Here is a 16333-nt window from a genome sequence, read left to right on the forward strand (position 1 = left end):
TTTACAGGAAGGAACAAACTTATGATAAGAAAAGTCAACTATTATCACTATATGGTTAATTACCTTTATTACGATATTATTATGTGTCCTTTATTGCGGCCAAAAGAGACGCTGCATTTATCTTGCAAACTGTTGGCTCGAAGAGGTAGCACTTGATTAGAAGTTACAACTTCCTAGATATTTTTTAAGGTTCCTACTAATAGGCTTTATGATCCCCATTGGAATTGCGATTAACAGGTGTTTATGACTATAATAATTTCCCTTTGCATAATCCCGGTCCTGGTAGTATTGAAGGCGCTATTATAAACGAGTTATGGTTCAGTCTTATTTCCCTTAAAATCATAATTATTGGATATTTATTTAAAATGTCGAAAAGGGGTCGAAAATCCAATAAACTATTCATTTTGTCAGTTTTTATTGTTGCATATTGGGAACTGCCAGTATAATAAGAAAAACTACTAAAGCAATCATCTTGGCCAATAAGAAAATGGTTATCGATTTATGCAATCACTGTTCACGCAAACAAAGGGTGGTGATCTTGATGACCTGCCTCTCAATAAAGTACACTCAAAAAAAACCACAACTCCTACAAATAGACTTTTCCTGGGCGTCAGCAAGCCCAGGCCGTACCGGTTCGTCGCACTGCGTGCGCATTTACGGTTGTTTGGCGCTAGCACTGTGCCATATCTCTACCTTCAACCATTGTCCGGGCAAAAAAACAAATGGCCAGTAGTAATAACGCATAAGCCGTGACCGACCCTGTGGAGATAGCATTGTTTACGATCGCGATTGGGCCTCAAGTCTGTACTGTTTCTGCCAAATATTGCAAGATATGCTCGGAGTAACATTGGGAAACAACCATGGAGCCCTAGAAAACTCATGAAAATTGTTTATATCGCTGACCGTCACGCTTCTCGGCATGTTTGATTTCATTTTGGATGGGGCGTACCTCTGAACTTGATATAGCAGAACAATACAAAAACAGATGAAATGCAGAGAGTAAAGCAGTTTTTGAACACGTGCTTCGTCTTCAGTACTGGCCAGAACATTTTATAGTTACAATGATTTGGCTGCCGCACATTTGGCCTTGTCGCAGGTTAATTTTTGGGTCACCCTCCCAGAAGCCACACCGAGGTCCTGTACTCCGCTAGTTCTGCAGATCAAATTCGCAGACCGTAGCAATTCGGTGCTATGATGACTCGTCACCTCACGACGAGCACCATTGTCTTGAGCCACTATTTTGGCGAGGGCCAGTAAAAGCTACACCTTGAAGCTGTGACCGACGCCATGGCTCTGATTCTTGGAAAAGCACTGCTTGGGTTGGCTGGTTTTCAGATAGTGGGGTTATTTTGACTGTTGGGTCTTTTTGCAAAGGCAGAGAAGTATTTCTCGACCTCAACCGACCCGTTTTTTATAATTCAGGTCGAAAACACCGACATCGTTACGGATGTCTGGTGGATATGGCTCGGTTAAGTCCCACAACGATGATGATACTCCAAACACGGTCTCCAACAAAAACGACAGCCACGACTATGATGTTACGAGCCGGAAGTGTTCAAGCAGCACGAAGCTGGCGGCGATTGTGGTCGATGATACTGATATGATAATTAGCTTGTCTTTGTGTGAACGTCTTCCATATAAGCCTGCATAGCCATGCAAGGGTCGAAGTAACGCAGGGATGAGTAAAGAGTCGCGTTTAATCTAGATGCACACTAGCAAGATCGACTAAAAATATCAATTTTTTCAGATACATTTATATACTAAGAGCCCGTGCACCTTCCATGTTAGTTATACTGACTTAGTCAAGCTACCCTCTATATGGATCTCTTTTCGAAGCTGATTTCTCTAAAAATAGAAATATTTCTTACGGCAATCTATTCAAAAGCTATAACGATCTATGTTATCTTCATCCTGAAGTTAAAGAAAAAAACACTATCAAATAATATTTCTATTGTCAATTTTTCAAGTTCACTTCCCTTTGCACGCTCGCTGCGTATCAAATTTTTGCCCCCTCCCCCCTCCCCCTCCCCCAGACAGTCTTTTCTTTTATCAATCAACTGGTACCACGGAAGGCAAATTGCACTATGTAGACGATAAATACTATGGTTCATGTTGTTACTGGTGGTAACGATGGCATATCTGGTGTTGTTACCATTACGTCGGCTTCCATCGCTGTTAACTTCGAAGGGGTCACTGTGTAATACTTCCATGACGATAATATGATTAACAAGTCGTTCTAACAGCTACAGACGGTTATCATCATATGTACTACGTGAAGTCGCCGATATCCGCCGGAGGTGCTCGATAGTGCGCGAGCGCCATGATGAGCTTTCTCCTGTCTAGCGCACACGGCTACCAGCTGCGTTTGGCTGTGTCGAGAATCAGAGCCGTTAATCTAATCTAATCCATTGATCCCCGTCAGTTTCAAGAGCGAATGCCAGGCGTGCGCCTAGGAAAGCTGCTATTGCCATCCACTCAGTCTTTTTGTAGCTTCTTGGTACTGGCTGGTTTTTGGAGCTGACACGAGGAATCGTTCGCTTACGTACAGGAATTATTGGACAGGCATGTCCAAGTAACTAAACATCATCGGTAAATATTGCAAACAAGTGCTTTGTGTCCCATACTAACTTAGACGGTCTTTAACAGCTGGTTATTGGCGCTGTTGCGCATTTGAAATAGACCGCGGGTTGATCATCATCTCTATCCACGGCAAAACACTAGCGAAGAGCCATCTGGTGGTCGAAAATGAGGCTAATCAAGTTTATAAAATAGTTTAGTGCAAGGCTACCCCTGCTACAGGCGAAAGGATTTGGATTAGGTTTCTAACAATTAAAGTAACGTGTGACGAATAGAAATGTAACGCATATTAACAGGGGATGTTTATGAACTGAGAAGCGGGTTACTTAATTACGTTGCACTTTGCCTGTTTGAGCCTTCTAAGTTATGTTTGCAGATGAAATTAAGGTTACCAACTAGATCTAGAGACACGTAAGGCAGTATAGGTTTGAAACCGAATATGTACGCAGCCGTTTCACTTCGTGCAGAAAGAGGTAATCGACCTAGGCCACTGCTTAACTAATACAGTAGCGGTCGTATTTAATTGCGCAAGCTACCATAGAACTTGCGCAAATATTGCATTTATCTTGCCTTTCAACACATTAGCATGAAGCTCTGCAACACATTAAATTCTGAAACCCATTGGCTTACGGGGCACGAACTCCATGCTCTAATTTTACCTCATCCGGCAGATATTACGGCAGATATAATCTTAAGCATTAACTTATTCTACCGGCAAATTTGCATCGGTCAGAAATAAATAAGAGCAGTTGGACGAGGAGTCCTAATCAAGTAAAGGCTCGAAGCTAAAATCCTCATCTTTGAAGATGGCCGTGAAATTAACGTCCGTAACGGACGATGCCAATTTCACGGAATGGACAATAATAAGGAATCGGAACTCGTAATAAAACGACAGAAAATAGTTTCTCGCTCATGAGCAACAGATGTAACAATTGGAAATATCATATACTGTAAACATCATAGCAGAAACTGCTATCACTACTCATAAACACACAAGAAGACGTTGTTGTTTGTCAGCTTGATTATATGGCTGATAAAGAATCATTTCATCAGTGAATAATTGTAATAGCTATACGCTAGTTCAAGCGTCATCTTCTAGCTCCAACGACTATACAGAGCTTTCCTCGTAGAGTTTGACGGAATATTTTCATCGCTTGAAACGTCTGGTTGGGAACTAAAGTACGTAACGTAGCCATAATAACGACTTATTTGTTCCGTGTGGCAGAAATATTCACTTAGGGGTCCTGTTCCTTCATTGTTTCTTGCTGACATCGCTGAGTTTGGGGCTTTACTGTCCCTCGGCCAATCGCCGAAAAATCATCACACCTGCCCAAGTCTCTGTCCTCCGTAGGTAGGGACACATGAGTGCTTCCGCTGAAGCACCGGGGCACTCACTAACCCCATGCTCACTGAGGTTGAACAACTGTGCAAATATTGAATTTATTGATGACTCAGGATCTCATCACGGTCTCAATAGACTTTATATCAGTCATGACGGTTCCTCTCAATATAATAATTTGATTGCAGAAAACTTTTTTTGATATTAATCTTTTACACAAGAGGTATGTATTAATTTCACATCCTATACACGCAGTATTTCGTAAATCACATATTTTTGCTGGATTGCGCAAGAAGCAGTTTGTCAGCATGTCGAAACAGGTAAGCTTTGAACAAGTGTCTAGAAGTCGTGATACTCTACAGATAAGGAACACTCACTGAAAATGGAATCTATGAGTATGACTATATATTAAAATCTGAAAGAAACCTTCGCACAGAAAGCGTGAAGGCTGAAAATAAACTTATCTATATCCTAAAATGTGAATTTGGTTGGGGTCCGATATACATTCAGCTACCATTACTGACTTAAATTAGCCTTGCATGATTCTTTGTTCTACGCCGCATCCTAAAATATGTTGCAATAAAAAAATAACAAAAAGAACGATGTTTATAGATTATGATATATAAAAAAAGAAGTAGAGTGGCCACGGTCTTATTTGAAGTGTTTTGGTCGGAAAAGATGAGCGTGCGATTTTGTCATTGCTTTTTCTACGCTAGAATATCACGTTGATTAAAACCACCGTCAGGAAGACCATCGGAATGTAACCAATCAGTTAGCTCAAGTAGCTCCAAAGTCAGTATAGAGACGTTATAGCGCTAAGAACACGTGCGCGAGTACTTTCACGTCATGATGACGCAGCTTTCCAGGCGATAGTTTAAAGCATTACGTTTTCTGTATCTGCCGAAGTTTTTGTAGACGCTGTCGCTGCTGCCACGACCGGAATCAATGTGGAAGTGAAGAACTTGGGGCGTCACCTACGGAACTACACCGCATCTGTGGTGTCGCAGTTCTGTGGTTTGCTTGCACAGAGGGGGGGGGGGAGGATCTGAGGGGGCTTTAGAGGCTCGGGGTCGAAGCTCGCCCAGGTGTGATTATTGAAGATCCACTGAGGCCCGTCGATGCAGAGGAATGTCACGTGCTCTACGTCTATAGTGCGGCTATACAGCCTTGCCTGGTGTTTCCACCTTTTGACTTTTTCATATGTAGGCCGTTCAGCGGTCTCGTCAAGCAGGTACACGGCTGAGCCGATTTCGCACGACCGAACTGGCCTGATGATCCCAGCCGCTGCTGTCCTAGTGGGACATAGGGTCGGTGCAGTAGGTTACGTATGGCTTCTACGGACGAACATACGCTGGCACAAACTTCGAATAAGGCTCAAACTGTTCGTCCTTCCTTGTCTCAGTGATTTTCAGCTCACAGTCATCAGGTGCAACAGGCTGAGGTGCTCTGTGCAAACATTTGCACAACCTTGGCGAATCCCAGAAGTCGACGGTCAATAGGTGTAGGTCCGTTTATACAGCGTCGACGGTTACGAGCCTGCCTCAAATGCTGTAGCGGTCATCCGGGACAACGGCGCTACGATCAATAAAGAAACCAGGCAGGCATAAGCGTAAAAAGAAAAGAGGCAAAGAAGTCAGAAAGGCGATTTTTTCCTTCAAAGAGAAATGAGCTTGTTCAAGCTTGTCAACTAATGCCCGCCATGAAACATAAGGTTAAACAGCTGTGACTAGGAATCAGAGCGAAATCGGCTGGCCAGTCACACACTTTCATAGGAACGTAGAATATCTGCGATACAGTTTTCTGTAGAATCGTTGACCTTTGGTGATCAATGGGTGAAGAGCATCTGCTCGCTTAGGAATGAAAAGAGCAATCGTTTTGTGACCTTTCTCAGAAACAATAATTGTTTAGAAACATATTTAAATGAGTTATTTAATGTTCTCTAAGTGAGTCCGTATTCTTATATAGAGTTAATTCATAGAGCTCAATTAGCGTCTTATTATTAAGTGTATTTACGCGGCAGTCCAGTTTTCTAGAAGGATACTAGGGTAAAAAGCAGTGGCTACTTCAAACTCCCCATATGATGACAAAATGCGCCAGTCATCCGGGCTGGTTTTTCTAGACAGCGAGGAGCCAGTTGTACTGTTGAAACCCTGCTGAAGTTGTGTTGAAGATAGATAGTCATCTTTTATAGAAAGACTACTCTAAAAACTGCGCCGGCCATACTCGTGAAATATATGGGTGAAATGTATAGAAAACTGAAGAAAATAATCGGTCTTATGGTGAAGAAAGGCCACGAATCGTTGGATGGAGACCAACTGAGGCGAGCGATTGAAAACTTATTTTAATGTTGCCATCTTAGCGTCGTAACGTTTCGAAGCAACAGATCGATTTATGCTAGCTTTCATTTCGACGGGGAGAAACGTAAACACTTTTGAACTTGAAACTTGAAGTTTTTGTCCACTTGTAAAAGTTGCTGTGAAGCATATGGTAGTGAGACGGTATCATATACATTATTGATACTTTTATCATCATTCGATTTATTAGGTTTGCGACAGTCCTTACGCCGCTTGGCTGTAGCATTTTGTAAAGGAAAATCTAAATGTAGGCATCCACAAAAAGTTTATAAGTTCGAAGTACTGAACCTCTTATGTGACTTCATGGTAACAATAAGCAGAAATTGGCAGTCTTTGATTCGACTGTCATTTGATGCTGGAAAATGTAGGGATTTTTCATCGGATATGCATTGGCCATAATAAAGTAACTTCAATGGTACGCTCAACTTTATGGGCTTGGTTAGATCTCTTTTTGGAGTCCAAATATGAACTTTGGTAAAAAAACTCTGGTAAGAGAGATTGAAGCCAACTCATTCGGTCGAAAGCGTCGATCTACTAGACAATAACAACGGCTACGCGAAACAACAAGTTATAATGCACCTGTTAAAGTTCCTTTAGAAATGAAACTTGGCTTTGTTACATTGACATTGTCTTTCTCTAGGCTAACAAATGGTGTAGCATTTGGATATTCTGTTGTTTCGATAGGACGGGTTAAGCTCTCAGGATTTTTCACGGCAAAAATTTCTCCGCAGTTCCGGAGTTAGGCCGATTTCTTGCAGTGCGTATTCACAAGCTCAAGTATAATATCAATACTGAGCAGTGGTACTATTTTGAATACTGATCTTATGCAGTGCCGGTAGACAGTAAATACCTTATAGCCAATATTCGACATTCAGTTAGCGGGTGACAATGCACCGAAAAATTTGCTTCCAATCTGTTCACGGCAAATTGCAGATCATTGACTTGATCGGCCTGATATTGTCCTACCGTACTGCTTTCCTGATGCATCGCTTTTTTTTCGTCGCGCTTTCTTGAATCTCTTATAGTTTCTTTGCTTAACAGTAGACGGCTTAGTTTTGCGTATACAAAGGACGGCTTACGTATGGATTAGGACGACTTCGGTGCCTTGCGTACATTGGTCACCAATCGTAGTCAAGGCGCCGGCCGTTAGTTGCAGGTATAGTCTGCAAAGCTCTCAGGCCAGTTATCTAGCTTCCTCAACTTTCTCGTTTTTTTTTTTCTTTTGTCAGCTTCTGCTGTGACGAAAGGCAAAACTTCTGCTATATCGTCGGCTGTCTCCGTCTCTCTGAGTCAAGTTGACTTAGCAGCTTGGACGAATTGGCGTTACTGTGAGTTATCTGTTCCACTAAGTCATCAATGGCGAATTGCCGCCACCGGTCCAAGGGATTAATCCGACATCATATATGCATACACATATATACATGAACGAATGCGCATATGGGACATATGCTAGCATTCGTAAGCCACCGATCCGTCCGTATGGGATCGTTCAGCTCACATCTCCTATGTTCAAACCAGATACACATCAATATGGGCGCGCATTTATACGGGCTGTGCGGAATGGGCCAAATACACGGGGATGCGAACACATCACCACCAATACTGGCGCAGCGCAAATTTCGCTAGCTGTCGTTACGATCGCTGAAATGATCCTAATCACTGCCATGGCCGCCCTCCCCCTGCCCTACAACAAACTACGACTGGCTTGCAGGTGGCCTGTAAGGCTTGCGAGGACAACGTTGTGCTGTAGGCCATCGATCGAAGCTGGTCATCTGAGCAGATCATCATCATCATCACCAATAACAACAATATCGAAGAAGAAAAACGAAAGGCGATGAAGACAGCAGTATATAGCGATGACGACAATAACAACAACGACGACAACGACGACGACGAAGAAGAAGATGTATACACACCGATGCGCGAAGCATCGCACGTAGTTAGTTAAAGTTAAGCAGGTATGAGGTAGGCAGATAGGTTTGAGGCACTCGCGGTCAGAAAATCTGGGCATGATCCGCTGCTAGTGGCGGACCAGGTATCAGTCCATAGGTAGCCAATAGTGAAACAGAAGTTGAAGCTGAAGCTGAAGTGATTGTGTACGGATAATCCGGATCGGCATCGGAAGAATTGACGAACGAACCATGAGGGAGGGGGAGTGAATGAGCCGGTTGTTCTGACCCAGCTAGTTGACGACCCACTGACTCCGTTGCTCGCTCGCCGACGCCGGCCACTCCATTCCAGCTGGTAATATATCGTATCGCTATACTCGCGGCTCTCGCCACCGAGCCGGGTAAATCGCCGATCCGAATTTTCATAGGGGTAACAGAAGCAGCAGAAACACCTATACAGCCGCTGTTGAACTCGCATAACATTCCCTCTGCATCAGCGCAACGTTTTTCGTTCCTCTTTTTGTAGATGCCGGCGTCGGCGACAACGACGCCGACGATAGCGACGGATGATAACAGCAGCGTCAAAGATTTGTTGGCCGTCCATGCTGATGCTTGGCGCTTGTTGCCTCCTTCCCCTGGCACCTTTTCCTCGACCTTTCAATATGCTGCAGCAGACTCGAAGCGTCAAGTAAAATGATCCATGCGGCGCAGCATCGTTAGATGTAACAGCCGTTGTTGTGGCTGCTCATCACCGGTGCCGAGTGCGGAGCGGGCGGATGTACGTGCGTGCGTGCGTGCATGCATGCTCGACAAAACACGCCATATGATACCAACACATTTTGGCTTAACGGAATTTATAGATTCTTAGCCAGAAATAGAACGATGCTTACCTGTACGGAATGCAGTGACCGTCAGATTGTATCCTGTTTGCAGAAGTTGAAACGTAGTGAAAGTGTCAGTCTCAATAAGCTTGCATATCGAAATGGGCAGACTTAGTAGCGAACACCTGTGGCCCAATCAATACAAGTAGATTACGAAAATCTTGCATTACCAATAACAAATTTTCTAAACTTGTTCCACTGGCACCCACGATATCTTAATCCGACCATGTTAAATACATAGGTTTGTTTCAATAACCGGCTTCTGAAGACGACTTCTGATTATAGTGACTTCAAAAAAGAACGCCCGCACATATCTAACCTGATTGTTAAGTTTGAATCTTAAGAGGTAAGCAGGGTACTTGTATTCTTACGTGCTCTTGCCCTCTAGGTAACTTTGCGCTATCTAAGTTAAACGGGGACAATGGTACGCCTAATGAATTAGTTAACTGCAAGCCAACATTTCCGAATTCAGTATAGCACAATTAAGCGTTGATACCCGCTTCAGTTTCAGGGCCACATACATTTCTGTGAGAGCTGTTTGAATTTGTTCGTCCGAAAAAGCATCAACACCTCTCCTATCTTTTTACTAGGATTCGCCGCCATCTTCTGCATTTCTATTACAGTTCTATTCGACGCTATTCGGGGCGAAGGCCCGGAATTCTGTGCATTGGCCAAGCTCGAGCTTCATCAGCCAGCAGCGAAGTGTGATCATTTGCAGTTATATACTTTCCTTGCGTTACTGCCTCTATAGCGAGGTTTGAAGGCCGTGGACCCGACTATAGAGGCCAGCGCCTTGACACGATCCTCTCTAACCATCTAAGAACCTCCGAGCGTTCTAGCGTGTCCCGAACTCCGCTATATTACTCGCACCGCGATACAACCCGCTGATGATACGAGTGCCATTGAGAGCGCAAATAAGCGTGGCAGCCTAGGGTACTAACTTAACTAGGCCTTTTTTTTCGCTGTCGTTCTAAATTTATGATACAGTATGTTGCAACTGCTCACACGGCCTAAGCCAACCGAGTCAACAAGCTCTCGTATACACAGGCGGATGGCAAATGGTCGAAAATCCACTAGCGTTAATGGAATTCAGGTGGATGGATCTACGAAGGATCATCCGGTGCTTAGCACTATTAATGCGATAAGCTCGGCAACATAATCCATATCAACATCAATGAATAAATAAATAGAGTGGCCTGTTTGCATAACTGGCTACGGTATCGAGGACTACCGATCACAGTGGCGAAAAAAGCCACTTCGAGACGATACCGATCCTTCTCAAACTAACGATGTAACCAGAATGGTGAGTTACCGTTAATGTCCTCATACAGAGCGGGTTCGTCGTAGATTCGTAATGCGCGGTTAGCGGGCTTACAAAGAAATTGCATTGGGTCGTGCGACCCGCGAGGCTGAGCGTGCTATTTAATGGTGTCAAATCAGATTTGGTGATAACGCGGCCTGCATGGAGAAGTCTTAATTACTTCAAGGGCGGCCTGAATGATTGCTTGAGACAGCGGTCCTACTCAGGGCTTTTCTATAACAAACTATTGTTAAGGGCCAAAGCATTCAGGCCCTGTTACTTGACGTATAGCAGCTTAAGTAGAAAATTACCTGTTTGAAGCATAGGTCTGAAATTATGACGTACACTTGCACGCGTGTATGAATAAAAAGTTCACTATGTGCACAGGGCTTTCGTTACTACTTGCCCCCTAAGCGTCAATGGAAGTTCGGCATGAGCTAGCAGCCAGTGAGTTGCGTTGAGTTACTTGATGCTTCTATTAAATGAAATAGTCAGCTTTTAGGTATCGTCACCAGTCACTAAAACCCACCAATGTTTAAATCTTTCTAGAAATAGAAAGCCATTTCTTCCAGCCAATCTTGTCTAGATACACGTCCATAACATAAAACCTGGATTCTCTCCCTTACTTTATGTTCAGCAGCCGAGAGAGGAATCGATCGAAACTGTTATTCTTGTTGTCATTACATAATCCAGATGCTCAGCTATCCGTAGACAAACAACGTAATGCCGTTGCGTTCGTCCAGGAAAGATATGGCTTAAAGATGGCGCTCACTTCTCCGTTTCCATACCTTATCGCGTATCGCTTCGCTTAATTAAGACTGTTAACTTCTGTTTTCAACATGGAACTTTATGCTGCTTCGACAGGCTTTTTATATTAAAACAGGAACAGATCAGTGTTTTTCAGAGCGGTGCTTAACGAAACCAGCTTTTATCCGAGCTGTTTCGAAGCACATCGTACAGATTCATTGAATTGATAGAGAGGCCTTAGCCAACTTTCTAATTATGATGCATTCGCTGTTTCACTGTATGTAGTAAGTTGGGAAAAGAATCCTTACATGACCCTCTGCAACCTAAAATAGGCTAACTCAAATGATTGCAGCCTAAGGATCAGATGGTATGTGTCGTACATGGTTAGTAAACATTAGCGAAGAAGTAACACATTGGTGAAACAACCATTTTTTAGAAGAAAAGGTTAGAAGTGGGCCTACTATGACCTGAGAGCTATGAACAGGATTCACTTTTGGTTCATTCCATATTTTTGCAGTCTGTAAAGATTATTATAATAGTACCTAATACTAATACTTAAACGTTAATTGTATCGTTAAATACGATAATTGGACCTATACATTTTTAGTCGTTCGACCATCTTGAGACCGAATCGAAAAGGCATCTTTATACCGTTCGTAGTATTTGCTCAAAGCTGTTTGTTTGTTGTAGGCAGTATTTAGTGGGCTCCCTTAACCCACTTATGACTGTCGTACGGAATCCCACCGTCCTATTCAAGGCTATTCCTTCTGTGACATAAATCGACCCACATTTGCGTTGCATGAAGGCAAGCATGGATCCATATTTGGTGGAATACTTAAAAAAAACTTATTATTAAAGGCTGAACGGCTCTTTGAACTTGAAGAACTCTTTGAAGCTTCTATTTTTAATCTCGTTTAATGATAACCGTTCAGAAAACTAAATCATGTCTAACAACAGCATGACTTCCTGTAAACTTTAGCCAAAATATATCCAACATTAACAGAACAGGCTACTCAAACCGTTTTATATGGCCAGCGTAAAGACCCCTCTACACGATTCTATATATGTCGAGTAAAAAACGCCTTCCCAGAAAACTTCAACTTAAACGAACAAATGAATTCTTGGCACCCAATATGCAGCGATTATGGAGTCGGTTTCCGGCACTGAGTTGGAGAATGGTAAAACTTTATATTGGGATAAAAAAAAATGATTAAAAAAAAAAAACTTTTTCTTGCTTGAACATCTTGAAGGCTTGAACAAACAACGAAAGATCTGAAATACGTTTTATTCAGTAGACCTTTTCATTGCAAGACAAAAATAACCGCGAGAGACATCAGAGTAAATACTTATATGTATCTATTTTAGTTATTAATATTTTTCATTCAAGTTTTACAGGTCATATAAACATGAGGAAGTAGAAATCAGCCGCGACGTCTTAATACATTCCAAATATCTATATTTTTGGAAATGTTAGAAATGTCGATACGTTTGTATAATACAGTGAAGTACATTAATTCATCAAAAGATAAATACTTTAGCCTGAACTCAAAAAAGAGCTGTTATCTGGAATAGATATACATACTAAATTTTCTCTCAATAAAAAAACAAAAGTTTGTGCCGAGAGCTCGACAATTTTATCGTACACACCTAAGCAGATGCGTCTTGGAATAATATTAGGCCGTTCCGCATACGGCGGTCCTTGGAATCGAATAAGTTTTTAATTACGACCTGTATTTAATTAGCAGACACTCGAGTATTGAAGTATAGAAATTTGCGAGTGAAAACCGGTTGAACTTATTCAAGAAATTTTGAAAATGAGCGCACGGAGGTAAAGGATTTCTAGTCACAAGGCTACAGCGCTGTGGAAATTTATCGCCTATTGACGAAGACATTAGGCAGGGGCCTTGAACGGACGCAGACTACATGAACGTAGTGCGCAGACGTATCACGAACGGAAATCGGGGTTCTGAAGATCAACGACGAGGTTATCTGATGTGGGAACCCGAAGCAGCTCATTACAGCAACCGCGGGGGCTTTTCGCGAAAGCACTTCGAATCGAAGGGTTGTGCTTGCCAAAACTCGCACTTGATCATATATCACGTGCTACAGAATTATAAGCTATATTCTGAAATCAGCTAGTAAAGCTTAGTAAAAAATCGGTCCCTTGAAACCGGTTAAGTTCAAGTTAGTTAAAATGCAGATGGTGTATTTCAGTCAACAAAAAAAAACCTCTATAGAGCATACGGTCACTGTAGGCGAGGCTTGATTCAATCTTTGTCTACTCAAACAGAGACCAAGCAAGAAAATGACATCGTTTGGAAAGAACTCGTTTGGTGGTAGTGTCGAACACGTTCGAACGTAAGGCGATAAGCGTATTTGGAGTGAACAATTGAAGCATCTACTAAAATCATACACCCCGAAAACAATGTATGAAGCAATTAATACAATCTGCCATCTTGAGACTTTAAAAAGACTCGTAGACCATTGATACGGCAATGAAAGCTTGCGATTTGGTTACTTGTTTATAATACCAGATCCTACCGTGATGTCTCAGTTACATCCTGGATTGAACGGACGAATGTCCTACGTTGGCTTCAACCCGCTTCTTTCGATCTATATCCGTCTGATAACAAGGCTTTCCACGGCCCAAAAAAACCAGCTGGCGGACAAGCATCACCCACTGGCGTTTCACCTTGAGAAGCCATTGAGAGAAATTACATAAGGAAACTCAAATATGGTTGTCCACAAGCCAATTGAGTAGTGCTATTATTAGTTAAGGTTGCCGATCAATCATGCTTTCAAACAATTTGTTACGCTCTTCCATAAATGTCACCTTGCATGATCTAAAATAAAAAAAATCATATGTAGATGCAATGACATACTTCCAGCCAGAAACGTGTTTCCTTTTCTGTCTATCAGAACGTAGCGGACGCATAGCCTTAATATTCAATCGGTTAAGCAATGCTTTCACTTAAGTGTCTTAGGGGAATGCGCAAATATATCGTTAGTAGTCAATACCAACCATGATGGACGTCAGTTAGGATGAGGCTGATGTATCTCCATTTTGTTACGTCTAACTAAGCATACATTCAAGCACCTAAAAGCTACAGACGTATTTAATTGAGCAACTAAGCATGGTAACGGTACGAAGCAGTATACATTTTTTAGAAAACATTGCTGGTCTAATATCTTCGCGTGATTCGGGTCACTTTCTACGACAAGGGCACGTCTGATCGACAGCAGTTAAGCGTTCCGCTTTCAAGTTTATCTGCTCGGCTACCTTAGGTCGGAATGTGATGTATGCGCCCAGATTAGTTAACCCATAGGTCGGCAAGAGCTAAGCCGCAGGAGATGGTTACAACGACGTCTTGCCTGCCGGATACTAACATCAACTTACTGCTCGCCTGATGTTTGAAAGCTCGATGAACAAGGATTAGCCAGTTGTGGCCTGCGTCGAAAGCCGCGCTAGCAACGAAACACCGGACTGCGTGGGAGATCCCATGAACCGCCAATAACAGGTCCACAGGCTGTCTCAGGACAGCGCTCCTGGACCCAGCGCTACTTTAGGAGTCAAATTGTAGAGGCACAGAACGTCGCCCCCTTCTTTGGTTGCCCTCAGCAGTCCCCTTTTTCCTCGAGTTTCTCTCCCAACCCCCTTGTCAGAGACCAGTGAAGATGTCACCCGCTTGCTTATTAGGGCTTATCGGAAGCTTACGACGTTTAACATGTTTCAGTCGGCCGATAAGGACATCGAGTATAAGACTGCCTTCAGCCAGATAGTCTCAGATCGTTCTTCGGCAAACATTCACTAATAGCTAATTGCTATCGAATTTCTTCTGTTCTAGTAGTTTGACTTACTTACTCTAGTATCGGCAGAACCGAAGTTAAGGAAAGGTAACACAAAAGAGACAAGTTCGTTTTGTATCTCAAAATCTTATTACTGATTAAATGTATATTAACTATACTCAATGGAGAGAATTTTTTAGCGAAGAATTACAGAAGAATTCCGCATATATTTTTTTTTAATCGCGTTAATATGAACTGTATTAGTCTTCTATGTCAAGCTTTGACAACTTGCTTCTGAAGATAACCTGCTGTATAGCCCACATGATCCAGTCTCAGGGAGGCGTTTGTTGGTTGCCGACTCGCCAACAATGGGTCGACGAGACTTGAGTGACTGCTGTAAGGAAATATGTATGTACCGATAGAAAACTTTCGACACGTGTCAACAGGCTTTTCTTCTCAATATTGCGATACCCAAAATATTGTTACCGGACATCACGCACAGTGCCGACGAAGAAGGAAGCTTCGTTTAATGCAGCGTTTGCTACCAAAATACCAAATGAACAAATAGCTAAACATCGGAGGAAGAGATCCATCAAATCGTTACCCTAGACACTTCGTTACTTTCCGTCCTATGAAGACTTCTTTATTTATCGCGAACTCCTCGGAGATCTTTCTCCACCCGATCGAGATACTTCTCGTCGACTGTCGTTTCTGCTTTGATGCCACGCAACGATGTCTTCTGTTTATCAGCTTCGAGGTCCAACCAATTCTATACAGACGTCTACGTATTGTTGCTAGATCCATCGCACCCATTACGGAGTTGTCGTTGTCATTGCCACTGTCGCTGCTGACGTCGTTGTAGTTCTCGATCATTCTTTGTACGCATGTCGTCGTGGATTCACATTGGCTTGTCTCTCGAATAGGATAAAAATGGGTGCCGCCGATCAATGCTGCTGCCATTATCATTTTAACGTTTCGATCTAACTCCAATGAGGTGCCGAGGGTGCGTTCGGCCGAGAACCGTGCCCCACTTTGAACCGGCCGTTAGCTACGCAACCAACTAACATATTGAGGGGTGAACACCCTGTGAACAAATACGTTGATGATCAACGATCAGTACGTTTGTGAGAGAGTAAATGCTTCATTTGCCACCAGATTACATGTTGAAATCGACAGGAACAAGTCAACCTTCTTTAGAGTGATCAGCTTCGATGCCTGTTGTTCATTATTGGACCAGCTGACATCGATGTCAGTTTTGCCCTTTGTTAGCAACTTATAATTAGGGTAGTATTCGAATGAACTACCAAGCAGCGTCTGAGAAAGCAGACTAAATAACAGGCAATAGTTAACTTTTCTCACCTGAAGTGAAGCTAGGTTATTTTGAGAAATACTATCAATACTTTACTATAATTCTAGTAGTAAATGAGACATTTTATGAAGTGGAGGGTACACTTTCTGCA

General features: G+C 42.6%; 1 long non-coding RNA gene across 7 annotated transcripts in view; it reads right to left on the bottom strand.

Moving 5' to 3' along the window:
• The window catches only part of LOC111272220 (uncharacterized), a 34999-nt gene that overhangs the window by 685 nt on the left and 17981 nt on the right, over positions 1-16333 (bottom strand). For 4 of the 7 annotated variants that reach the window (XR_015315647.1, XR_015315644.1, XR_015315643.1 and 1 more), the window contains one exon: positions 15046-15957. The exons of 1 other annotated variant lie outside the window; for it this stretch is intronic. This is a non-coding gene — a long non-coding RNA (uncharacterized LOC111272220). Of the gene's footprint in view, positions 1-15045; positions 15958-16333 lie in introns of those variants that run through there. 2 more of the 7 variants (XR_015315648.1, XR_015315645.1) reach the window with 2 other exon arrangements.

The sequence above is a fragment of the Varroa jacobsoni genome, unplaced genomic scaffold (genome assembly GCF_002532875.2).
Source record: "Varroa jacobsoni isolate VJ856 unplaced genomic scaffold, vjacob_1.0 contig01794, whole genome shotgun sequence".
Taxonomy (NCBI): Eukaryota; Metazoa; Arthropoda; class Arachnida; order Mesostigmata; family Varroidae; genus Varroa; species Varroa jacobsoni.